Below are 27,392 nucleotides of genomic sequence, written 5' to 3'. Positions count from 1 at the left end.
CACCCTGACCAGCACTGAACCTACAGCCTAGGCATGTGCCCTGACCAGGGATTGAACCCATGACCTTTGGTATAAGGGTTCCGAGCCACCTAACCAGGGCAGAATTTAACAATTTCAATAGAATGATGTGTATAAAAGTACAGTTTCCATAACAAAGTAGATACTCAGTGAATGAAATGAAATTCAAGTCTTTTAAAAAAAATTTTAATTTTTAAATTTAATTTAATTTTACCCTCACCCAAGGACATGTTTACTGATTTTATGAGAGAGGGGAAGGGAGGAAGAGAGAGAGGGAGAAAAACGCTAGTGTGAGAAAGACACACTGATGAATTTATATGCCCTGACTGGGGACCCAACCCATAACTTAGCCATGTGCCCTGACTGGGAATCAAACCGACACCTTTCAGTTTACAGGACGATGCTCCAACCAGCTGAGCCACACTGGCCAGGACTCCAGTCTTGATATAAGCTATAAGCAAGCTAGAATGCCATCCCAACCTTGTAGACATGCTGGGTTTGGTCTTTAGTCACACGAGACCCTGGATGGCTTCACCCCTCATCTCTACTGAGATCACATGACTTTAAGCAAGCCATAAACGTGTTAGCTGGTCTGTGGGTGGATCATCATAAAACTTTGGCTTCAGTTCAGGGTCGGGACCAGATAATCCCTTCTAATGGGTTCAGGATGCATCCAGATCCTAAAAGAAAAGAAGATAAGCCTTAGGTAGAGCAGCAAAGGTACTGACCTACTGAACTCCAGCCCGAAGACCTGGGTTCAAGCCCAGCTCCTGGGGAAGCCTCACTACCTTTCTGAGCCCGCATTTCAACAACTATAAGAAGAGAACATTCGACTATATCACTGGTTTAAAGAAGATATTTAATCCCACAATTCTTGTTACCAAATACAATTTTGTGGAGGCCCAATATATAACATAGTAAAAGTGAAGTTGCTCTTGTTAATACCACTTGGGGGTCTGAGGCCCCACAAGCTGTTTCTTCCCCTGCCCCTTCCCGAAGCCCCTCTGATGAATACCTGACCCTCTTGAAGGCCAATTTGTAAGCAACTGGTCCAGGAAGAATCTAATTTCTCATCACTGTGGGGCTTGTTCAGGGCACCTCACTGCGTCTGTGCCATAAAAGGCTGCTCCACAGTTAACGAGACAGGCAGATGTGAACGGGGCAACATGGAAAAGTATGTTATCAGGTGAGAAAAGCAACGTGAGAAGCCACACCTGCACAGTAGGACCCCACTGAAGACCACAGACACACACACACTTCCAGAAGGAGCCCCAAAGAACACACACTAAAATTCCAGCCACAGTCTCCTCTGTGGATGTAGCGGGTGCGAGTGAGGCCATGTCTTCACTTTGGCTCTGGTATCTGAGGTTCTCTTCTTACCACACACACACACACACACACACACACACAAGTGTTCATATGTTGTATGATCAAAAACAACAACAGAAATAGGGCATCAAAGGCTTTTCTAGTTTAATGAGTCATCTGGCTGAAGCAAACCCTCAAGCTCATTTTCCTTTTCATGTCACTTCTGCAAGCAGACACTGTCCTGGAAAGTCATTGCCAGCACAGAAGGCACCCAGCTGTTGCAAACTGGGATAGTGAGGAGTCCTTGTCCCGGGCTGGAGGTGCCCGTCACTGGGCTGTGTGATTTAGGACGTGCCAGCCCATAGTCCACACCCAAGCATACTCCATGGCATGAAACCGTCATTGCCATCCTCAGGCCTTCGAGGAAACACCCTGCCACCAGAGGCTGAGGAGAGGCTAGCTCCCATAGGCCAGCACACATCACCATGTCACATTACTGAGAGAGACAGAGAAACCCCTTGGCAAAATCACCTGGGACTTAACCATCAGTCTGGCAGAACACAGAGCACTCAGGGTCATTTTCAAGCTTTTGTTCTATGTGGGATAGTCCATGGTTTTTAAAAGAAGAGAAGCGACATTTGAGGAGAGATGAACTAGGATGCAGGGCTTTGGACAACCACTGTGTGTGTGTACGTATATATACATAACATGTATGTATAAACATATGTGTATACTATATTAAAGTTTCCCCAGAAGTGAAGCTATAGAGATGAAATTATAAAGACACGTGGAACTTCCTGGGAAGTCGTTGATTCGAAAGCAAGAGAGTATCACAATGGGAAGAAGTGAGGTGTGTCGGCACACATCCACGAGGGGCTGAAAGTGGGAAGAGTCCCTTGCATTAGTTTCAAGGAACATTTATTCAGCAGCTCTCATGCTACACACCCTGTCTGATTACTGTCGCATACGGTCTGAGCCTAAGTTCCTTCATCTCAAAACTCAGCAAAAAGCCAGGGCAGAAATATTTCAGGTTTATGCCCAGAGGAGGGAAACCTGTCAAAACGAGGTTCGGAGATGTTCAACCTGGGGTCAAAGATGTTGCACCCAGAGGGAAAAAGCAAAGCCCCCTTGTGTCCCAATACGTCAGTCAAGGTTAAGTTCGGCAGCAATGGGAGAGCTGGCAGGTGGTATTAAGAATGGGATAGAAATGTATGCCCATCCCCAGGAAAAGCACTGTGAGCAGGTGGTGTGGTTTCATACAGTTGCTCTGTGGCGGTCAGGGACCAGGTTCCTTCCAGGAATTCGCTCAGCATCCTAGCCATCGCCTCACCGTGGCAGCCCAGGGGTGCCGTCCGAGCACCATGTTCCCAGCAGCAAGATGGAGAGAGAAGGGAAGAGCCTTTCCAGAGTCCCACAGGGCACCTCAATTTCCACCTCTTTGGCCAGAAAACAGAACTTCTAGGAAACTGAGAACAATATTCTTTGTGCTTCTTAGCTGTTTCCTCCTAGAAATGTGTCCAGCTAAAAACCAGGGTCCTGTTGTTTGGTGTGGTCACAGTGGACTCGGGCAAACCTGGTGACCAGGAGTGGAAAGGAAGAGCTCCAGCCTGGGACAGAGGAGGTGCTCAGAAACTGTGCACTGGTGTGAACTGAAATAATTGCTGTTGAGAGAATTAGAGAGGGGTAAGGTCAATGGTCCCCAAAAGGGTGACATCTAGGGGTGAAATCAAAGGCCAGCATCCTGGCGCATTAAAAGGTAACCCAATGAGAAGTAAAACCTTCCCCTGGAGGTCTGCCGCCTGGAATTCTGTCGTCACAAAGCATTCTTGAGCCTCACCATGAGATGGGGTCTCCTTTCATACCAGAGGTGGTGCCTTTCATGATCTTTGCTGGGATTTGCATCTTCTTGGAAAACGCCCATTACAAGATGCCTGCCTCTATTTCCTTGGCTATTTGTGTGGAGTATGAACAGAGCCTTGTCTTGGATTCTGTGGGACCCTGAAAGCTCCCCAGGCACCAGCGGTCCCCCCTCCCACCGCCTCGGTCCCTCTCTGGGCTTGAGGCACCGTGAACCAGGGAACCTCATCTGGTTTGTGCCGACTATTGTGCCCCCAGCGTGTCGCACAGTGCTGGGCACCCAGCAAACAACTTTGGATGAGTGAACGAGTCTGTTCTTTCAGTTACCAGCACATAGATCCTCCAAAATTTGTTATATAACTCCACTCAAGGGTGTCCAAGTGGCCCCCTAACTCCTCACACCCTCCTCTGGGTGCCCACAGACTGATGTCTCTCTCCCCACCCCTCCCACTCCCTCCCTCCCAGCAGGCCAGTGTCCTCCCTGCCCCTCCTCACATGGCGCTGGGCTGAGCACTGCCTCATCTTCCTTCCGGACTCCTTATCTCCCTTCCCACCAAGGCCTGCCTTCCCCTCCTGCTGAAGTTGGCAAAAGACAATTTTGCACACTTTTCCATCCCTAAATCTAGCCAATAATAACTTCCCCTCACTTTAGATTAAAATTGGAATGTTTCTCATTGCATTCCTCCATACAGGTCACATTAAAGCCTCTTTACATGTAACATTCCATTAGATTGTTTCCAAATCCTAGCTCTGTTCTACAAAGGAGGCTCCGAGAAGGTGGGCGGCTAGCTGTAGGTCACATGTTCAGAGTGCCAGAGTCAGCACCCTAGCCCTGGTGATTTGGCACCAGGAGCCTGTCTTTCTCCAGGACCCCCGGTTTTTTCTGTCACTCACCTCTAAGGACTTTGCTCCACCCTGGGCCTGTCTCAGCCTGCGGCCCACTGCCAGAGAACATCCCCGCCTCATTTCGCATACATATATGTGCACATACGTCATTGCGTCCTTCTCCTTGATGGTCTCTTTCTGCCTTCTTGTTGCGCATGGGTCACTGGCCAGCAGTGACCACGGAACGCTGTGGATGGCTCGACGATAAACACGTGAGAAAAAACACCACATGCACAGAGACAGACTAGTTTCTGTGGGGAAGTAGGGACAGAATGGCCACCCCCCCTAGTGGGGAGTGCGCTGATTTACCGTCCATACCTGCTTTTATTAGGCTCATTTTGCATAATAATTCAGGTAAAGTACAGTACTCATTGGGGGAAGTAAGGAACCATAGAAAACAAAGAACTCTGCCGGTCTATTGAGTTGGGGGGTCAAAGAGCTGTAAGACTGAGGAACAAACTAACTTCCTCCTAAGGCCCTTCTCATTCAACTGAGAGCATCTAAACAAAGAAGGTTTCACAGTAATTTACATGTTCTTTCTTAGGCCTGATCACCCTGGGGAATCCGCACTTCTCAGTACCGAGCTGCACCACCCTGTCATTGTTTCAGGCTTAGGTGGAGCAAGGGAACTAGGTAACCAAGAGATAAGGAGATTTTCTTCCAGACGCTGAGAACTCAGGCTTTGTCAAAGCCGAGGAGTGAGGGTCCATCACCCCCTTTTGCTGCAGCCCCCCAAGTCCTTCTTTTGGGGGGCCTCCCAAAGTGATCGTGCCTGTCTTAGGTCGTTCCCCCGTGGGAAATCTTACCCGTCTTTGGCTAACCGACCAAGCTTTTTGGGGTTCAGTTATGAATAAAGCAGCAGAAGCAGCATTCCTGCCAGGAAGATAAGCTTTTGTCTCCTTGCTGGCTTACAGTTCCAAGGGCGTTGCCTTAGCCTTAGCTTGGCGGGGGTTTCAGCCTCTGATACCAGTCAGGGCGGTTCCCAACACCTTCTCATCATCACCCGCAGTGAATAATGCTGTTGAGTATTCTGGAGCAGTGTCATACTGCCCATCAGGTTATGAAGCCACAGTGACAGCCACAGAGGGGAGAGCTGGCCGTGATCTTACTTACGAACATAGCTGGTCACAACGGGACACTGTCCTGAGCCTCATGCAGCAGGAATGGAACCAAGACACTGAGTCCAGTCCTTGGCCTGCTTTCCTTTGGAAAGTGGCCTCTTCCCCCGGGGCCTCAGTTTCTCATCCTGCAGGTCAGACCATTGAAGATGGCTGCATTCAAGATCTCTCAGACCTCCTTGCAGTTAAAAGGTGCCCTCTGTTGTTGAATTCTGCTTCTGGGGACATGGCCAGGTCCAACCCACTATTCTGCTCAGCACCTCCTCCACTCCATCCCCAAAAATCCAAGAACCTGAGTGTGTCTTCACTTCCCATCTCCCCAATCTGCTTCACACAGTGCTGCTCTGGGCAGCCCCTATGAGATGCCAGAAACGCCTCAGGCTCACACCCAGAGGGGCTGGTGTGGCCTTGGGCCGTACTTTCTGCGAGTGCTGCCACCTCCTGGACAGTCTGTCTGCAAGCAGGCAGCTGTGGAGCATACACAGACTGAGCTCCTTCAGCTCCCTGGGACCAGCAATGCATCAAGGCAAGTGCACTTGTTTGTTATTTACACTGTCGTCCCCAGGACCTCATCTGTTACCCTGAACCTTCTTTCTGATGTAATTGAGATTTTTTAAAGTTAGATGCATGAGAGCCCCATGTCTAATCACTCACACGGCGTTCCCAAGCTATAGCTCCCAGCCAAGGTTCCGTGGAGGTAATAAATACCAGACACGAAAACTAGCCCATCAGGCTCTTGGACTAGTGTTCTGGGAGCGGGCGCAGCCTGCAGCTTGGACCTGGCAGGGTATTCTGCTGCCTTGGCTAGTTGATCCTGTGAGTCAGCCCCTGGAAATTCACGGACAGAGAAGCAATAGGCAGTAACACCATCCAATCCACAGCTGTCTCCAGCTCTGCCCTGATTAAATCCGTAATCACCTGCTCACCTGGGAGGCCCTGACCCACACACTTAAAAAGTATGTGTAGTGCAAGATGACAGTCATAGAAATATTAATGTAGTGTTAGAGCTAGAAGGAATGGTGGAGGCCACTTGAGTTCACGGAATGCAGGTGAAAATCCCCCACGAGTAACTCCCCAAGTTCAACCAGCCAGTGAGTGGTCGAGCCCGAGCAAGCGCTGGTGTTGCCTGATCTATGTCCCAGGGCTCGGCCATCACTTACTTACAGCACAGGCCGGGCGAGCAGAGGCAGCAGAAGAGTGCGACCGCTGGGCGAGAAACTTGGACTCTAATCCAATCCTCCTCGCATGGTACTGCTGAGCTTAGTGTCCCGTATGTAAAACGGGTGTGATGTGATCGTGCCCAGAAGGCGGTTGGGGGTACTAAATAAAATAACAAATATAAGGCACTTATTAGCAAAGCCCCTTACAGAGTAAAGGTTAAATATATATATTAGCTTTTATTCTCTGTTTATATACTGATAACCCTGCCCATTTATTTAGCAAAAAACAAGCCAGCACCTCAAAAATAGCCATCACTTAGAAAAAAAGGAGGGCTCACAGTATTCTGTGAGTAAATAGAAGAGGAGCCACCAGGATCCTCATGGAGCAGTTTCCCAAGGAGATCACAGCCCCTCCCGGGTAACAGTCAGCCTGCCCCCCCATGGCGGTACCAGCTCGATGCCCATGAACTCATCAAATTCAAGAAAAGGCATTTACTCATCAAAGAGTTGCATAGCACTTACGACACACCAGGCACTATTCTAAATGTTTTGCAATTAACTCAATTAACCAACCTAACTCAATTCAACGGGACAACTGACGCTGTAAGGAAAGCACGTCCGTGAACCCCCACCACACAGCCACACCTTTGCCTGCATTTACGAGCCCCACCTCCTTTCCTGTCACTGAGAGCCAGCCGCCCCAGCTCCCAGCTGAGGCCACTCCCCCCTCCAATGCTAAATCTGTCCTCTCTCCCCTACTCAACAGCACCGCTGCACAACTGTCCCCTTCTCCACTGTCCTTGGTCAGACTAGATCATTCAAAACAGCATAAAAACATGCTGGTTTTCCCCCCATTGAACGTCAAGGAACATGTATAAAGGACCCATGGACGAAGACAGCACAGAGGGAGAGGATTGAATGTGGGAGGTGGGGGTAGGCAGGGCAGGGGAGAGTAATAGGGGGGTGGGGAATGGGGACGACTGTAACTGAACAACAATAAAAAATTTTTAAAGAAAAATTTAACAAAAGAAAAACAAGCCAACACCAGAAAACCTCTCTTGACTCCACTTACTTCCAACTTCCCCTCCATTTCTCTCTTTTGAGCAGAATTCCCTGAAATAGTTCCCTCTGCTCTCGGCCTCTATTGCTCTTCTCAACACACTCCAGCCAGAGCACCGGGCCCTCTCGCCCCAAAGGTCCGACTCGGTCTCCACCTCCCGGGGTGGATGAGCGTACCCAGCACGGAAGACCCCTCTAACTGGAGCACTTTCTTCCCTCTTCCGGTTTTCTTCTCCCTCTCCAGCTGCTCCTTCTCAGGCTTGTTTGTGGTTCTTCATCATCACCTCAACCTCTAAATGTTGTTGCTCTGAATCAATTTCACTGCCTATCATTGATAAAATAGTGATTTTAAATGCATGTTTATCGATGACCTCTCTCTGATCTCCAGGTTCATTTTTCTAACTCCCCTCAATATTTACCTTTAAAATGTTCAAAAATTAAACTAAAACTTGCCCTCTCATACCCCACATATGATCCATCAGCAGACTGCTGGCTCTAACTTCATCTAAGCGCTTCTTATCTAACAGAGTAAAAGTCAAAACACTTACCGTGATGTTTATGGCCCCACAAAAAAGGCTGTTTGAACTAATCAGTGAATTGAGCAAAGATACCATATGTAAGATTGATATTCAAAATTGAACTGTTTTCTATATACCAACAAGAACAATTGAAAAACTGTTTTTTTAAACACTATTTGTAGTAGCTTCAAAAACGGTGGTACATATAGGTATAAGTTCAGCAAAATATACCCACTGAAAACCACAGACCATTGCTGAGAGAAGTAAAGGAGACTTTAAAATGAATGCAGAGGTGTACTATGTTCATAGTGTGGGAGGCTCAGGGTGGTTAAGGCGCTAATTCTCCCCCACACTGAGCTACATATTCAGTGAAACCTCAGTTAAAAGCTGAGAGGTCTTTTTGGTAGAAACTAACAGGTTCCTAGAATAATAAACAATTTGTGTTCTAGAAAAGAACCTAGCATAGTAAGACAATTTTTAAAAGAGAATAAAGTTGGAAGGCTTTAACTACTGTATTTCAAGACTTACTATAAAGCAATAGCAATCCAGACAATGTGGTATTGGTGAAAAATTGACTTCTAGGTGAATGAAACAGAATAGAGGGCCCAGAAATAATTACGCACTCTGGTAAATTGATTTTCAGCAAAGGTGCCAAGGTCATTCAGTGAGATAATTAGTCTTTTTGACAGATTGTGCTGGAATAGTTACATATCTACAATGCAAAAAAAAATCAACTTTAACCCTCAAACTACACCACGTGCCAAGATTAACTCAAAATGGATCATAAGTCTAGAGGTAAAAATACAAAACTAAAAGAAAAAAGCAAGAAGATAATTCTTAAAATTTGAAAAGTTTCAAGATTTTCTTAGGATGCAAATATTTCTTAGGACACAAAAAGCATTAACTATAAAAAAGGATACATTCTACTCCATCAAAATTGAAAGCATGTACTTTGAAAAATAACATTATAAAAAAGAAAGCGTAAACTACAAACTAGGGAGAAAATTTTCATGCAATACATATATGTGATGAAGGATTTATATCTAGAAAATAGAAAACTTTCAATTCAGTTACAAGGCCAAAAACCTTTTTAAACAGGTAAAATTTTGAACAGATACTTCACAAATGAAGACATATAAATGGCCCAAAGCACATGAAAAGATGTTCAACATTATTAGTCATCAGATTAATGCAAATGAGATACTACTACACGTCCATTAGTGTGGCTTAAATCTCTGACACTGACGATGGTGAGGGCTGAGGAAGGTAAGGAGAAGCCGAACCTTCGCACATCGCTGACAGAGCTGTGACTGGCAGAGCCATGCAGAAAACACTTGGATGGATTCTCTCAAGTCAGACATATGTTTATTCTATGAACCCAGCAATTCCACTTGCAGATATTTATGCAAGATAAGGGAAAATATATGCCCACAGAAAAAGAACTGCACATAAATGTTTATAGCAGATCTACGACTAACAGCCCCAAATTGTCAACCACTCAAATGTCCATCAATAGGTGAAAGGTTAAACAGGTATTGCTCCATATCCATACAGTGGGACCTTTATAATGAGGGAGAGGAGGAATGAACTGCTGGAAGTAGCGACAACATCAGAGCACCTCAGAAACACGATGCTGAGTGAAAAAAGCCCAGGCATAAAAGAGCCCAGACTGTGTGAGTCCATGTACATGAAATCCTGGGAAAAAGCAGACCAACCCCAGATGACCGCGAGTATAGCGGTGCTGCCGGGCCCAAAATGGGGGTTCGCTGTGAGAAAGGGCAAGTCAGCATTTGAGGGCGAGGAAACGGTTCTATGTGTTTATTGTGCTGGTGGCGACATAGTACACGGGTATACATTTGTCAAAACACATTGAGTGGCCCACTGACAATGGATGCACTGTGTTTTAGTTATACCTCGATAAACTTAACTGTAGAAAAACATCTAAAATCCATACTAAGACCCAAAAGGCCCAGCACAGGCTGGCCTGACCATTTCCTCGGATCTCTGCCCCCACTTCCCACTCTGTTCCCTCTGCCCGGAAAGCTGCCTACATGGCCGATCCCGTGATCGGATTCCGCACAGTCCCCAGCCCTTCATTCACAGTGTCACATCTCAGAGAGGTGCTGTGCAACCACACTGACCCCAAACCCTGCCCCCGTGCTTCCTGTGCCCACTGCCTGCTTAGTTCTCCTCTCTAGCCCTCATCACTGTGTGACACGCCGACCTATCTTGGCTATTTTTTGTCTCATCCATGAGAATTTAAGAATTTCAAATTAAGAATATATGTTCCACAAGGACAGATATTTCTGTCTCTCTTGTTCACTGCCATTTCCTTAGTGGCTGAGACAGTGCCTAGGTCTGGTGAAGACGGCCAGCTGTCCCCCAAAGGGTTCCGTTAAATGGACTGGACACTCTAAGTGCCCAGCGAGGGACTGCACTCCCCGGCCCACTTCCCCAGGGGAGGCTCCAGGGCAGTCTCAACAATGGGCGCTACTAGAAGTGACATGTGTCCCCTCTGGGTGCAGGTGGTTAAGAAGTGAGTGGGGTGTGCCTTCATCCCCCTCTCTTCCCTCAGTCGCCAGCGAGAAACGAACGTCTCTGAGCACCTAGTGGGTGGTGCAGCCACAGATGGGAGAGCCTGGCTTCCTGAACCCCCCTGTGGAAGACCACCTGCTGAACAACCCTTGGGACTTTTACAAGGAACAAAAAGTTAACTTCAATTGTTTGAAACCGTAACATTCCTTTACTACAGCAGCTCGCACTAACAACAGACAGAGTCTGCGCTCAACAAATACTTTTGAATGAATGAACAGGTGGCATTGAAAGACAGTACGTAAGTTTGCACTAACTGTGTGACTCAGTGTCACCACACGTGGGAGCGCATGCTGTAAAGCGCACCCGCCACTGGTGACGGCACGTGGACAAGTACTAACAGCTTCGTGATCTAGCCTCTGATTGGTGAAAAAAAGTCATGTGTTAGCTAAATTAAAACTTTGTGTATCGATTACAATTGTTAGTGCACTGAGTGTAGCCTGATAGTGAGATATGGTAAAAATAAAATGTACAATGATAACACTTTCCTATTCTCACTGCTTATGGACCCCATCAGCATAAAACTAAGCAGAAGACCCCATTTAAAGGGAAAAATCTGTATCAGATGGCGATATAAACAGGATTGCCAATGAGTGCACATGCTGACCATGAGTGCTGAGCTCAAGGAGTCCTGTGGGCCCAATGCTCCCTCATTCAAATGCATCCTTGTCATAGCGAGGATCGCCCAATTTGAAAGAACCCCTACCTCCACCCCAGCGTATCCTCAAAGAGGAACCTACTTTGATTCTCTATGGTCTTCTCAGGACTCAAGGATATAAAGGTTAACCAAAGTGATTCTACTGTCCCTTCATTCCCATTTGAAAAGAAAAACAACACTCAGATAACATTTGCACTGCTTCTAGTCCCTGCTGCATTGAGATCACTTTCAATAAAGTCTTCTGAAGTTGAAGTATCTCAGAGAAACTCACTCACACTCCAAAACCAAGCTCCTGGGCAAGAGAGGGCAGCCACGTCTCAGGGGCAGCCCTCTGGAACCCCGTTCTCACCTCCTCCCAACAAAAGCTGCGTGCCAGCCACAGTGGCCAACCGCCTCTCTCGCCCTGTTTGAGGCACAAGGTTGTCTTTATTTCCAATAGAAAGGTAAACAGGAATAACCTGGTGGGGGCAGATTTCTCTCAGAAATTTTGCAAACCTCTTGTGCTCTTTGTCTTTGTCAAATATCTGACATTCAGGAAAGGGCTCCATGAGTCTTAATGGATCAACTTAAGAAAAAGAGATGAGTAAGAGTTTGTTGATATCTTATCATTACCATAAGAAAGAAAATAATTAGTATTAATTATATGGTAGGTGTTAGGAAGTCCTCAGGCTCATCAATAGAGATTTTTTAAGCCTCTCCCTTAACAAAATGAAGTTGCATTAGCAAATTTTGATGTCAGGGATGTTTCATATTTCCTGTGCTTTCCTGTGAAGCCCAGCACAGTTCGGGCTACAGTAGATACTTAGTAAACATATCTGAGTGTATGTGTTCACATTTGTGACTACTCATACTGCTAGACCTCCAGCGGCAGCCCTTAACGCCCACGACCTGGGAGAGCCCACCCATTTACTGGTGATGCATTGGTGCACATTTTCTTCTAACTGTTCATTAAGAGAATTTGTTAGTTAAGATCTCTGGCATTGATCAGAAATGTTAGGGCATAAAGATATTTGTCAAATCTGCTTCCTGGGGTGAAGTACGGGACATGGGCGCCTCAGCCCCCGCCCGGAATGCAAGCACCACCATTGTCTCGAGGCCCATGACAAAGGCACAAACGCGTCCTTAGTTGACACTAACCTTGGAGAGAAAACTCACCTCTGAAATCAAAACTCACAACTCAGGAATGTCTAACAGTCTTGTGGGTGACCATGTCGTTCAAATGTCACCCAGGTCTCATCGACTTGCACATAGAAATCAAGACAAAGACCCAATAACTTGGAGCTCCTGCTCTCCTCTTCCTGCCCACGGAACCTCAATGAACCACCAGCACAGCCATCTCCAGGGATGTCCAGGGCCTCAGAGGGAGATTCACCGCTGCTCAGAGACCCACATGCCAGGCACCGTCACCAAAGAGCATCCCCCCTCGGGTGGTCCTCTTCCCCTTTGAGAGGAACCGGGCTCAAGGATGCCACCAATGAGCCTCCTCACTGCCACCACGGAGATTCCTCTCCACTACCCCAGACTCCACACATCACGTCATCCCTGTTTGCTCCCAGACAGTCTTCAAAATCTCTCCTAAATGTGTCTTATTTTTCTTCTTGCCCTAACTCTTCTCTTCTTAGGAGCCTTTGGCTATTTCTAAAAAGTGGGGCAGGAAACAGGCATGATGGGATCTTTTCCTTTTCTCTCTCCTCTCACAGAAGATTATAAAACCTTCTCACTTTCTTCAGATAAAACAACAGTTCTGCAGTTGACATGGGCCAGGGAAGGGAAAGCAAGCCACTCCACACCCAGTGGCAGCCTCTCCAGGCCACACAGTTACAGGTGCAAATGGAACAGTCACCCATGAAACTTGCATCTGCAAGTGGTGACTCCAGGTATAATTAGGGAAGTCCTAACCTTAGAACGTTGGCCTCCCTGGCAGGATGCTAATCACCCGGGATAGCCAAGGGAAAACTGAGGAGTGTCTACACTTTCAACACCAAGGTCTTATTTCATGGTCATTGCTGAGAAAATAAAGACATCTCATCCTCTTGGACTGGTTGGCTTTCTCATTGCATCTCTGGAGATGGGGCAGGGCTCTTCCTTCAGTTCATCTCCTAAAACCTCCATCCAGGTTCCTCAAGTATCTACAACACTGGCTTTCCCTTCAGCTTGTGGTGCTGCCCAGTCTCTGCCCACTCCCTCCTCGCCCTGTCTTCCCCCCATCCCCTCCCTCTTGCCCTGGCTCCCAGAAGCCTGTTGGTTCTCCATATCCTGGGGAAGCTGCCCCCTCCAGCCTTCCCACCTTCTTCCGCCATCTCCACAGCCCTTTTCCACTGAAACATTTCATTTCTCTCTGTCTCACTGGTTTCACAAGCGTAGTTGGGCCTTTTCTTCTCATTTACTAGAAACACTCAAAAAGTCAACAATGCTTCCAATAAACACCAGGGACTAAACACCCTTTACAGACTGTAGTGCTTTATAAGGCTGGACCATTCTCTTTATAAGGAACAGAGTGCTCCCCTCACTTGCCTCACACCTGCCACCCCTCTGTTTCACCGCTATAGCTTCTGCTCGACTTGGAGCACTCAGGGGTCCCCTGCTGCTTCTCCGCAAATTAAGAGGTGATTTTAAAGGAGGACCTTTGGCCAGAATTCTAGCACCTATGAAGGAAGTTTGGGGGTGACTAAATGCTGCTGTAACAGAGAAGACATGCTCTCATGCATCCGTGCATGCACACACACTCACATGCACACACTGACGTGCACACACATGTGCACCATGGAAAGCCTAGTGGTAGCAGGAGGCTGAAGCCTCCCTGAGCTGGGCTGAGCTCCCAGCTGAGAGAGGACCATCTTTGGTCCCCGACACTTGAAGTCCATCAATATCCGCCCATGCTCCGTGACAAAGAGGAAAGAACATAAGGAAGCACTTCCCTCAGAGTTCTGACATCCTGTCCTGATGCTCCCCAACTTGCCAAAGGAGAAACCATAACATTCAGAGTATTTTTAAATTATCCCCCCCACCAAAAGAAAAAATGTCACCCATGGTGTTTTTCATATGATACACATTCTAACCCTGAGCTTTTCTTTTTCCCCCCCTAGAAAACTAAACTCCAGCTCACAACTTTTTTAGTAGGGGCCACACTCCTAATTTATGATGGTTAGAAAAAATAGGCTCAGAAGCTAGTGCAGAGGTGCCCACAGGCCCTCTCTGGGGCTCTTTCTTCGACAGCACACACCCGGGACAGGCCACCCCCAAGCCAGGGACTAACTCACCACCTCTGCACCTCAGCCATTCAGGAACCAGAAGAAGCCGGCCGTGCACATGTACAGGAGTGGTTCTGCTCAGGAAAATGTGATCTGTGGAAAACCACATGGAAGAAGAGAAAGACAACTTGGCAGAGGCTATTTATGTTACAAAAGTACTCTGCTTTACAAAATGATTCATCGTAGAATTCCCCTAAGCAACAGCACTCCTATTACATTAAAATATGATGCTATTTACCAAAATTCAAATTTTATGCACTGTTTCGAGAACACGTTATTACACGAGGAAATACAGAACTGCCTAAATAAGGCCCCAGTGGCGTCCCTGGGGAAGTCCAATTGTTGAACCAAAGCACAATTTTACATGTTGGTAAAAAGTGCCCCAAAACCTATTCAGAGAGCATTAACTCAATCTGAATGGGTGGATTCTTATTAAAAAACAATAGAAATCCCTCTTGTAAATAACTCAGGTAAATGCCAGTATTTTCCCCTCCCTTTGGAGCCAGAAAGCACATACTCCCAGAAGCAGGTACGAGGTGAGCTTGAGCCCCAGGAAAGGAGGCAGGAGCGGGCCCAGTGCCCCAAGTGGGGTGTTCATTCCAAATGAATTATCCTCCCATCCTTCTCTTCCTCCCTGTGTGGGACACACTTTGTCAAAACAAGGGACAGTGCCAGAGATCCACGGTGGGCAGGACAGCTGCACCTCTCAAAGGCAATACAAGACAGGCTGTGTCTAGAGCTGCCCTGTGCAGCCTGCCTCTGTGTGCTGTCCCTGCCAGAGCACGGACAGAGCTGAGGGCCCAGCACAGAGCCTTCCCTCAGCCAGGGTGTCCACGTGCCTCCCTTCCCCAGAGGTCCTGAGGCCGGGGATAAAGCCTGGGACAGACACCTGCAGACACAACTCATCTTCTCCTTCTACTGTCACCTCGTGTCAACAGCAGCCCCTCCCCTCCCTGCCATCTTTGTAGTCCTGGCACCCATGACACAGGCCTGCTCTGAGAGCTGTCTGTCTCCCAGACCCCCTGAAAGCTCCCTCAGTTCTGGCCTTGAGAGTGATGGCCCGTAGACAGCCTGGCCGCTGCCGGCTCACCAGGCTGCCTTCGTCAGCCGGTGGAACGTGTTGGATTTAATTGTGTTTTTCCCCAGCTTTCTTCTGCTGGTGCAGTGGCTTCTTCACAGTCTCAGTCCCAAAGAAATCTTTTCATTATGGCTCACAGCTGTGATCCCAGGGTTAAAAGAAATTACTCATGAAAGGGCAGCCGGGGGTAGAAAGCAGCAGCCTCAGAAGAGGCGTAGGCTTCCAAGGGAGAGGGGACTTCAAGGATTTATTGACATGAGGCAGATCACAGCTCTGGCTCCAGGCCCAGCTGCTGACATTTGCGATAGATTTAGGCACCGCAGTGTGGCTTGGAATTATTTTTTAACTCAAACTAAGAGGTCGGAGTGAGGTGGTCTGATCTTCTCATGGTGGTTTTGCTGATGCCTGGGCAAAATTAAGAGGGAAAAATGAGTCCTGGCCAGTGTGGCTCAGTTAGTTGGAGCATCATCCCGTGGAGTGACTCCTGGCAGGGCACAATCATACCTAGATTTCATGTTCTTCTATCCCCGGTCAGGGCGTGTATGGCAGGCAACCATTCTATGTTTCTCTCTGCCTCCTCTCTCTAAAAGCAGTGAGAAAATGTCCTCGGGTGAAGACTAAAAAAAAAAAGAGGGAACAATGGGAATTGTTTCTTCTCCCCTCTTTGCTAGTTCCCCACCCTCCTCCCCTCTTTCCTCTCCATTCTAATCTCTTCTTGAAACTTGGCTTCTGATTTGTCTTCCCCTGGCTTCTCCATTCTTATCTCCTCCCATTCCTCACAGGAACTTCTCTGGAGCAGCCCCAGAGGAAGGACAGAGCAGAGCCACTCACAGCTAGAAGACGAGGGTGGCCGGGTCTCACACCACCCTCAGGCCTGGCCTGCCTCTTGGCCCAGCACCCTGGCCAGCACCCAGATCCAGGCAGGGAGAGCCCAGCACACGAGACAGTGGACCCGAGCTGCTTGCTGTGTGGTGCTGCTCCTTTTTTTTTTCTTCAGAGTTTGTCCTAATGGTGTGGTAACTCCCAGAGTAAACACCAAGGACACGGATGTTCCCATTTCACAGAGGAGCCCGCACACCTCCTTAGGAAATGTTCACAGAGCCGGCAGGCCCGACCACCCAGGAGGAGAGCCCAGCACAGTGTTAGAGCTGGTCTGTCTGACTTGAAACCCTAAAGGCCGAGGTCAGAGCAAAGGAGACTTTCGAGCTAAGTGACTGCAGCCCCCTTACTTTCCAAGGGCAAGCTGAGGTTCAGAAAGGAAGAGAGGCTTCTCCAAGTTCACACGGTGCTTCGGAGGCAAGGCTAAGCCAGAGCCACACCCACTCCTCCTACCCAGGGAGAGGGACGCTCGTCATTTGTCCACGTCCCGCCACTCTTTGAGCAACGTGGAGGGCCCCACTGTGGCCAACAGTATAAAAGGAGCCACTGTTGACTGAGTGACTGCTGATGCCAGGCATTGGGCCTGTGGCGGGACGTCAAATGTTCTACCACTCACTGTGCTGCGAGCTGTGTTTTGTTATCATATTTTAAGTAATTTTTAATTTTTTAGAAACAGCTGATGTACAATATTATATTAGTTTCAGATGTACAACCCAGTGATTAATCATTTGTGTGACTTATGAAATAATCGTCCCAATAAAACTGGTGCCCGTCGGACACACACAGTGATCACGGCATTGCTGACTCTGCTCCTGAGCTGCACTTACATCCCCGGGACCCTTCTGTTAACTTCCGGTCTGTCCTTCTCATCCCTCCACCTCTTCCACCCAAACCCCCAACCCCCTCCCACCGGGCACCCGCCATCAAAGTGTCCTCTGTCTCTATGAGTCTATTTCCACTCTGCTTGTTCATTTGTTCTCTTTTGTTTTGTTTTGTTTTGTTTTAGATTCTACATATAAGTGAAATCATGTGGCACTTGTCTTCCTCTGTCTGACCTACTTCACACAGCACAACACAGCTAGGCCCACCCATGCTGTCACAGATGGCAAGATTTCAATTTTTTATGGCTGAGTCATATCCCATTGTATTATATGCACCACTTTCTTTTCGATCCATTCATCTATTGACGGACACTTAGGTTGCTTCCCTGTCTTAGGTATTGTAAACAATGCAGCAATGGACATATGGGTGCATATGTCTTTTTAGCGTAGTGCTTTGGGTTTCTTCAAATAAATACCTGGAATCAGAATTGCTGGGTCCCTCTTTGTCTCTTTTTCAGTTTTCAACACTGAGGCTCAAAGCTGTCAAGTGACTTGTCCAAAATCAAAGCTAATGGAATTCAACCCCGTCCGATCTGTCTCATGACAATTCTCATCCTGATCACGGGACTGAGGACAGCACTACTGCTCTCCATAAAAGGAATGTCACAGGAGAATGCTGGCCTCTCAGATCCAGCCACTCACCCCTGAGAACAGCCAGGCTCAGTCATATTTAGAATCCAAGGCACTGTGCTCAGTGGGGAGTGACAACTTACTCCAAGCAAGCTTAGTCCCCTGTTCCTGGGATCTTGCTTTTGATTGTCAGGGGAGAAGGGCTAAGTGGGTCAGGGTGTACACCTTCTAGCTGAGCTGCTAATGAAAATTCCTTTTCAAGCTGCATTTTGATGGCTCTCAGTGGACTGATTTATAGAATGGTGGATTTCTAGAGGATCCTGAGAATTTGGCAAGAGCTACTGAGGCTTTTATCCAGATTTCTGGTGCACTGACCGAGATTTCATGCTATGCTCACTGCTGTGGAGGACCTAAGCACACTGTGTCCCTCCTCTGTCCGGGGAAAGAGAGCCTAGGACAGGGCTGTAGGTGACTCCTGTGGAGGGCTCCCCTGCTCTGGGCCCCTGGAGCAGCAAGCCCCGACCCCTGACAGAGCTGAGAGCCACTGTCCTCTCAACAAGTTGGGCCACTGGATAAATATTTGAGAGCCCATAGGAAAATTGGTGACTATGTGGGGAAGGAGAAAAGAAAATATTTTCAAATGCCTTCTCCTCTCTTCCCATTTCAGTTTTCACCAAAAGTGAACATGCATCAGGACCTCCTGGGAAACTTGTTTTCTGGGTCCTGTTCGTCCAGCGATGTAACACGGCAGGTCTGGGGTGAGTCCAGAAAGCAGCACTTCCCTACATGTTCCGGGGGATTCTGACCATGGGTCCTAGGAGCCCCCGTGTGAAGACCACCTGGAGTGCTTCGGGCAGGGTGGGCTGTGTGTTGCTGGGTTGGCAGGGGGTGGGGAAGAGCAGGCAGTGGAGAGGGCGCCAGCCCAGCTGTCAGGAGACCTGGGTTTCCACTCGGCCACGCCACTCACTGGTAAGGTGGGGCCTCAGAGAAGGGGAACAGGAGCTCAGGGGAGTTGTTTGTATTCCCTCGGAGGGTATTTGTCCCCACAGCTGTGAAATTTATGATGGGACTGAGTGGCTCTGGGCACAAGCAGCCCACTCCAGACAACCACAGGAGTCATTTCTGGAGCTGGTGGCTATGGGCAAGCCAGGTTAGGGAGAGGGAGGAAGGGGAAGCCAAACATAGAGTGATTTTATGTGATGTGTGCTTCCTGTTTATTACCTCATCCAGTCTCACAGCGACCTGCGACTATGGACTGAGTGTTGGTGTCCCCGCTAAAACCCAGTGCAGTGGTATTTGAAGGTGGCTCCCTGGGAGGCGATTGGGTTAAGAGGTGAAGCCCCCATAAATGGCATTAGTGCTCTAATAAGAAGAGAGACAAAAGAGATTATCTCTCTCTACCAGGTGATGACACAGCAAGAAGACAGCCATCTGTCAACCAGAAACAGGGTCCTCACCAAACCCAGAGTCTGCTGGGACCCTGATCATGGGCCTCTTGGCCTCACAAACTACAATAAATAAATTTCTGTTGTTTAAGCCAATCCATCTCTGGTATCGTGAGATGATAGAAAATGTGTGTACTGGGTCTCTGCCCAGTTCCTGGCACAGAGCTTTAAAACCCTTGTAGTTTCCTGAGGAATAAGAGCACTGTGCGCTCTTTTGTTCTAATATGTGGTTTTTGCTCCTGGTTCCTAACACTCAGCCCCTGAATCTCCTGGAATTTCCTAGGTGATGATAGTATTCTGTGTCCTAATGCAGTGACCTTGCATGGACTCTTGGACAGGGGCTGGTCAGCAGAAAGACCAAGGCATGATTTAAAGCTTGGAATTTTCACCCCCACCTATCCATTCTTCAGAGAGGGCAGAGGGGCTAGAAACGGAGTCCATACGGCCATGCCTCCCTCTGTAATGGAGCCTCCATAAAGCCCCCAGAGCGCACATCCAGAGAGCGCCCGAGCACATCCATGCACCAAGAAGGGAACTCACCCCAGCACCACAGGGACAGAAGGCCCTGCCTGCACCTGGGACCCTCCCAGACCTCACCTTGTGTATCTTAATCTGGCTAGTCATCTGTATCTCTCATCATATTCTTTAATAAACTAGTAAATGTAAGCAGGCATTTCCCTGAGTCCTGTGAGCTGCTCTAGCAAATAATCCAATGGAAGGGGGGAGGAGCAAGGGAATCTCGGATTTGGAGCTGAGCTGGGCAGAAGCTGCAAGTAACCTGGGGACCCACCACTTGCGATGGTATCTGAAGGGAAGGCAGTCTCGTGGGGCTGAGCTCTTAACCTGTAAGATCCGACATCATCTCCAGGTAGACAGAGCCCACCTGAGTTAAACCGTAGGCCCCCCAGGGTGGTGTGGAATTGCTTGGTGTGAGAAACCTTGCACACACACCTGGTGTCAGAAGTGTTGTGAGTGTGGCAGCAGTATCAAAGTGGAGGAGAAGTACCTTTACGGGCCGTTCTGCCGTAGTGGACCAAACTGCCTATGACAGGTAGGGGTTGCTGCCGGTGTTTTACTTATGAGGGAACGGAAACTCAAGAAATTGACTTGAGGTCACAGAGCTGGTAAGCACAAAGCTGGAATCCAACCCCAGGCCCGATTTCAAGTTCAAATAGTTTTAGGACAGTTGTTTTTTCCTTGATGCCTTCGGAGACATTTCCCGGGCATTGACGAGAGGCCGGATGCTGCTCTACGTGCTGAACATACAGCACTGCGTATGATGGAGCCCTTGCTTTAACAGAACTTCCTCGTGTGGGAAGACAGAGCATAAAGAAGTAAACACAATAATGAAGATGGGTGCAGCTAGTAATAAAGGTGACTTATTTAAAAAACGATATTTTTCACTGTGAGTGATGTATAAGCTGAAATCTAAACAGCAAGACAAGCTAGCCACGCCAAAGCAAAGGGAAGGGTGCACCAGGGAAGGGATCAGACAGCACACAAACCCTCCTCAGGAAACCTACGGGTTCACTGGGACAGAAAAGGCCAGTGCGGCCAGACCACAGCAAGTGAGGGAGAGAGAACTGGTGAAGGAGGCAGAGGATCCGGGCAAGGACAAGCCCACCCGGGCTGTGGAGCTGGGGTCTTAGTCCACCCGAGTCAGGGAGCGGACAGAAGGCTGGGGGCAAGGGGACAGCACAATCAAAATGATCTCTGAAAAGCTCACTCTGACTCCTGTGTGGGTGCTGACAGAAGAACAAAAATCAAATTTGGGAGACAAGGCAGGAGAAGTACCTTTACGGGCCTTTACGAGGCTAGAGAAGCAGCCCGGGCAAAAGCAGCAAGTGCTGTCTGAGAAAGCACGACTTCTCTGTTCCGCCAACGTCTCCGTCCAGCACTGCACCACCGCGCCTCCTCCCTCGGCTGTGCGTGGGGTCAGCAGTTCTCCAGCGTGGAGTGAGGACCCCGAGCCACCCCAAGACTCTCTCAAGGTGGCCTGAGAGGTCATCATTTTTCCAAATACAGACCTGCGTGAGCCTGGGTTTTCTTCACATACTTCAAGCACAACAACATACCGCAACAGATTGCCGCTGGAAGTAGCTTCAAGAATCTGGCTGTCTTCCATGAAGCCACACATGACAGTGATTTGCAAGAGTGCAAAATAAAGCTCCTCTTCTCACCACATTTCTTGTGTACTTTGGAAAGTATTGCTATTTTTCATGAAGAAAAGTGTGTTATTATGTTAACATGCAAGTGATTTATTGCTGTTATTTTTAAATGAATTAATATTTTTCTGACTCCTCAGTTTTAATTTCTAATATAATACATACTGACATAATCAGCATAAAACAAAAGTCTTTTGGATACTCGGTAATTTCTAAGAATGTAAAGGGGTACTGAGCCATTAGAGCCACTATCTTAATGATCTAAGTGACCCTGCACGAGCAAGGGGGTGACCAGGGGAATCAGACAGCCAACCCCTGTGAGAGACACCTCTGGGCACCTCTTCACCTTTCCCCAATTGATGGGCCGCTCCACCCCAGCCAGGGCGGTGGAGTGCCTGCAGAGCTGCTGCAGCGTGTGGAGGGGAGTGCAGCAGCCAGCTTTGCACAGCAGCAGCAGCAGCAGCAACATGCTGGGGTAGGGGGCTGTGCTGGCCCCTCCCTGCAAGGCCAGCATATGCTCAGTCACATGGCTCAGCAAACCAGGAAAGGAATTGCTGCCTTCTGTAAGGTGCCCGATACCCTGTGCAAGGGCGTCTGCACTGCTGGATGATAATGAACCCTCAGGGCATTTGCTACCACTTAAACATTTCTGAGGTGCGTGCTGAGCATGTAATTGCTGTGCTGGGGAAGGCAAAGGGCCGAACACTACATGCAACTGGATGCAGCAGGGAGTAGCCACTCCCTTGTCACCCTAGTCTGGCAGGTTTGCAAAAGGCAGGGCTTCCAAGGATGCCAAACAGTGTCTGCATGTGGCTTCTGATCTGGCCAGAGTTGGGGGCAGAAGTTGGGGTGTCTGCTAGGTGGAGGTCTGCATTGCCCAGTCAGCCTTCAAAGAAGCTCAGTTCAGTTTTTTGGACCAAGAAACAAAATCCTAACATGTTAGAGCCAGAAATCATCCTGCTTAGCCTTTGCCAAAATGTTGTCCTTGTATCATCAATCCACCCAGAGGCACCATGGGGGGGGAAATGTTCTGGGGTAGAGAAGTTTTAGAAGAAGTAATCTATATCCATTCTCCAGTGGGAGACTCTGTGCACATTAACATAGTGAAATCTCTAAAAACTGCTGCAGTGAAGAATTCCGCTTAACTTGGTCCTGATACTGATGCTCTAAGGAAGAAAATTCATTGCCCAAGGTCATACAACAAAATTCAGAATTAAAACCCAGGTCCTTTGACACCAACCAAGTACCCTTTTCCCACACCGCAATAAAAGGAGATCCATGTGGCAGATTTCCCAAGGCCTTCTACTACTGAGATTAAAAACAGGTCAAGGCTAACCCACCGGCTTAGATCACCCAAATAGTCTCTCCATAGGCACTTTTCAGGTGTCTGTCGTCTATGAAGGAGATAGGAGTAAGAGGAAGAAAATGGGGAAGGAACTGAGGAAAAGGTCTACCTCCGCCATTGCCCTCTAGTCCAGATGGAGACTGCATATGGGTACAAGCAAATTTTGCCTGTAAGAACAACTGAGATTGATTCACCAACATGCACTCATCAGAAACAGTCTGGGAAGGGATGATTTGATTATGTCGTGAATTAAAGTTTTGCAAATATGCATTTAATTTAGAATTAATGGTATGCATGTCTTGTGAATTAATTGACAAAAAATAATTATTAAACACAAATTCACTGATGTTTGACAAGTAGGTAGTAAATACCCATTTTGCACATGGCAGTTAATTGCCAATAAATGTTTCTTTCAATCACCAGCTGGTTTTAATTTAACAAATAGATGGTTGTCTGTTGAAATCGGAATGGAGAATTGGGAAACCTTCGTGGATAGCAGGGCTCAGCACCACTTGCTGTCTGCTCTGGCAACTGTGTGGATAAAAAAGTTCCAGAACAGTCTCTGGGAGCCTGCCTCCACCCCCACCTGCAACCCAGCATGATTTCCAACAGTCCAACTCCAAGCAGTCAAGGGGCAGGCGAATGAAACAACTGGACTTCAGTGTGGTGCCCTTGCTGCCAGGTGCTTCCTTCCCCCACTGTTGCTCCAGCAAACCACTAAGACAGCAAGCCTGCCCTCAGACCTCACTTCTTCCTGTAGCCACCTCAGATGCCTTTAGACCAAGTTCGTTTCCACCAGCCAGGTGCTCCTGCCACACTGCCTGCCCCTTTCACGACATTTGTAACTGCACTAAAACCTGCAAATTCCTAAAAGGCAGGTTCTTGGCACGGAGCATAAGCAACTATAAAAGCAATGACAACAACATAGCAAGGCTGCTATTCACCTTCCCAGCATGCATTTGTTCCTTTATGTTTATAACAGCCTGAATTTTACTGACACCTGTAAGACTACATTTCCCAGCCTCCTCTGCAGCCAGGAGTGACCATGTGATTAAATACTGGCCAATGAAATAGAAGCATGGTATTGTGAACAGGCTCAAAGGGAGCTGACTCAGCTGACAGGTGGTCTTTTTTGCCTTCTCCGTGCACCCCACCCCCACCTCCCACCACACACATCTGTGCAGTTCAGAATATGGACGTGTTAGATCTCCAGCAGCTTCGTGGACTATGATGTGAACTTCAGGATAGAAGCCACATACTGAGGATGTCAGGGCCAAAACAGAGGAAAAGCCTGCATCCCTACTGACGTTTGGCACCACCACTTCATTCTAGGATTGCCTGTGTCCACATTCTTTTTACAAGAGAAAATCAACCCAAGAGTTTTAAAGTTCCTGTTATTTAGTCAGATATAGCTGGACTCCCAGCAAAGGCAAATAATAGCCAGAATCATTTATGAGTGCTTACATTGTGTGGCTATCTCTATTTTAGAGGTGGAAAAAAATGAGGCCACAGACATTGAGTAGCAAGTCCAAGGTCAGGTTTAAAATTGCACTTATATCTGTCTGATCCCAGGATTGGAATTCTTTTTCACAAGCACAGCCTCTCAAAGGGCCAACCCAGCAGCTGTTCAGAGGACCCACAGCCTGGGAATGGTGCTAGGACAAGCTCAGCCTCTAATGGTCCCTGGACAAATCCTGTCACCTCTCTGTGACTCAGTTTCCTCACCAGTAAAATGATAATGTCAACTACGCTCTGCCGAGCACCTTCTATGGGCCAGGATCTCTCACAAGCATCTAACAGGCGTTAGTTCCGCCAGTGCCACAGCAACCCCGTGGATTGATAACTTTGCTCACTTTATAGATGAGGAACCTGAGGCTCATCCAGAAGTTAAGTAACTTGCTCAGGATCACAGCAGCAGCAAATGTGGATAAAGGAAAGGTAAAGGACCCAGGCCCATCTGCCTGTCTAGCTATAATCCACCCTGGGGTCTCCCTCTCACACTCCCCACAGCATCCTGGTACACACAAGGACACAGAAGTTCCAACTGCTAAGTCATAAGCCAGGATTCAAAACTAGCTCTACCTAACACCAAAGTCAAATACTTCCCTGACTCTGTGAGCACCTGAGATGGAGACTGTGCCACATTCAACCAGCTCTAAGTCCTGTGCTGGCTCAGCTATGCAACTGAAGGAAAACGCAGTGAAGCCAGCGCCAGGTGTGAGAGAGCACGAGAGAGGGGAGCCCTCCCCCCAACACCAGAGCCCTTGACGAGCTCCCTGAGCACAGGGCCACCTCGGCTCACCTGTGGCTGTCTGGGAGCGAGCCTGGCACTCCATGAGCGCTTAGAGATCTTGTGAGTGTCCTGTGGCCACTGTAACAATGACCCCAAACCTGCGTTGGCTTAACAACAGAAACGCATTCCCTCTCAGTTCTAGAGGCCAGAAGTTTGAAACCAAGGTGTCGGCAGGATCAGGCTTCTTCTGACGGCTCTGGGGGGAAATCCACCCTGCCTGTTCCTAGCTCCCAGCCAGCCTTGGTGTCCCTTGTCCTGTGGATGCACCACTCTGATCTCTGCCTCCCTTGTCCCACGGTACTCTCCTTGTGGGCATCTTGGCTGTCCTCTCCTCTCTTCAGAAGGATTCCCATGGATTCAGGTCCTCTCTAATGCACTATCCTTTTAACCTGATTATGTATCAAAGACTGTATTTCCAAATCAAGTGACATTCACAGGGTCTGAGGTTAGCACATCAACACATATTGTTGGAGAACACAATTCAACCCACTACAGACTGTTGGCTGAATTGAATGGAACATGTTGACTCTGCAAAGAAATTACTTACTGCGAGGAACCACAAGTGAGGCTAGCCACCGTAGCGCTAAAGTGGGAGTGTCTCCCCCACAAAAAGTGTGCGTGTGTGCCCAGGTGTTCCCTGGGGCCTACCAGAACATGGAGTCCCGCCCTTGGAGACTGACTCCTTGGAGAGGCCCCTGAGAGGATAGCCTGTACGTTAACTGTCACTCACACTGAACTCGAACCCATCAGGGTGCACTTGTAGGGCGGAGGGCAGCAAGAGGGCACGAGTGGGCCGGGGAAGCACAGGACGGCTGCTGGCATGCAGAGGGCCGCCCCCGTGACGCTCGTCCACGCGGGCGTGGTAGGGTGGGGAGGTAGCACAGGAGGGAGGAAGGAGCCTGAGAAGGAAAGGAGGAGAAGAATTATTTCCCTGGGTGAGCGGTTGGGCTCAGTGACTTTTAAGATTCCAAAACCCCTTGGAGCCCTGGCCAGTGTGGCTCAGTTGGTTGGAGCGTCATCCCATAAGTGAAAGGTTGAGGGTTTGATTCCCAGTCAGGGCATATGCCTAGGTTATAGGTTTGGTCCCCTGTCTGGGCACATATGGAAGGCAACCCATTGATGCTTCTCTCTCGCATCGATATTTCTCTCTCTCTTCCTCTCTATTTAAAAACCAATGAAGAAAATGTCCTCAGGTGAGGATTAAAATGAAATAAAATAAAATAAAATTCTAAAATCCCTTTGAAATGCTGAGACTCTCTAACCTCTCATCTTCCTGAAAACAGGTGCTAAGGAGTGGTGGCCCACCCCTAAGTCACATGTGGTCAGAAGTGAGGGTGACGTGGTCAGGAGGGAGAGGTGGGAACATGTCCAGGAGAGGGTTAAGGAGGGCAATGCAGGGATTCCAGTCCCAGCCCTGCCCCATGGCAGCAGGGAGACCCTACAGAGTCAGCTGCTTCCCCAAACCTGCCTCCTGGCGGTGAACCTGGGAGCCTTGGGCTAGGCCGTCGAGGCCTCTCCCAGGTCTGAGCAGGCTTCCAGACTGTCTCACACCTCCCCCCCTGGCCAGGGGCAGGCCCTGAGGCTGTAATGTAGTTACTCTCCCTTACGCACTCAGGAAAAGTGGCTGTGAAGTCAGAGCTTCTCCAAGAGGGAGATAGAAAAGAAAAATGAGAGAAAATGAGCACATGAGTGAGCCTCAGAAATTTACCTCAAGTCTTGGGGAGGGCAGCAGTGAGGGGCTCCATCAGGACGGTGGTCTCGGCAGGCAGAGAGGAAGTGGGTCCGATGAACCTGACAGGGAGCCCAGCTCTGCACACTGCGCAGTCCACACCCGGAGCGACCGACTGACCTCTCCCTGTCCACAGCCCATCACGTGCGGTAGGTGTTTCTGGTCCGTGCCATTAGGCCTCTGGGTTACTGTTTTAAATCTGAGTTACCACAACAAATTTACTGTGCTTGGCCCTCCTCAAGGAGCTCTGAGGACTCACTGTCACTCACACGTCCTCCTCACTTGCCTCTCCTGAGCCACGCTGACAGAAGTGGAGACGCCCACACCTGTCCGGAGGCTCCGGCATCCCAGGACTCAGAGCGGGCACCCAGAGTGCCCCTGGGCTCACTCGTCATGCTCCTCGGTTCTAGGGCATCTAAGCCAGACAGCCTGTACCTTGCCCTTTGGGAGAGAAGGCACTAGAAGCCAAAATAGTAAAAGATCTGCCACTTACTGAGTCCACTCCATGTGCCAAGCACTGTGTTAAGCTAAACCACGCGGAGTCCCCTGCAGGGATTTAAAAGCAAGCAGGATGCGGACATCT

Source organism: Phyllostomus hastatus, unplaced genomic scaffold (genome assembly GCF_019186645.2).
Source record: "Phyllostomus hastatus isolate PE091 unplaced genomic scaffold, TTU_PhHast_1.1 phas_contig_98, whole genome shotgun sequence".
Taxonomy (NCBI): Eukaryota; Metazoa; Chordata; class Mammalia; order Chiroptera; family Phyllostomidae; genus Phyllostomus; species Phyllostomus hastatus.
This window is presented reverse-complemented; position numbering follows the sequence as displayed.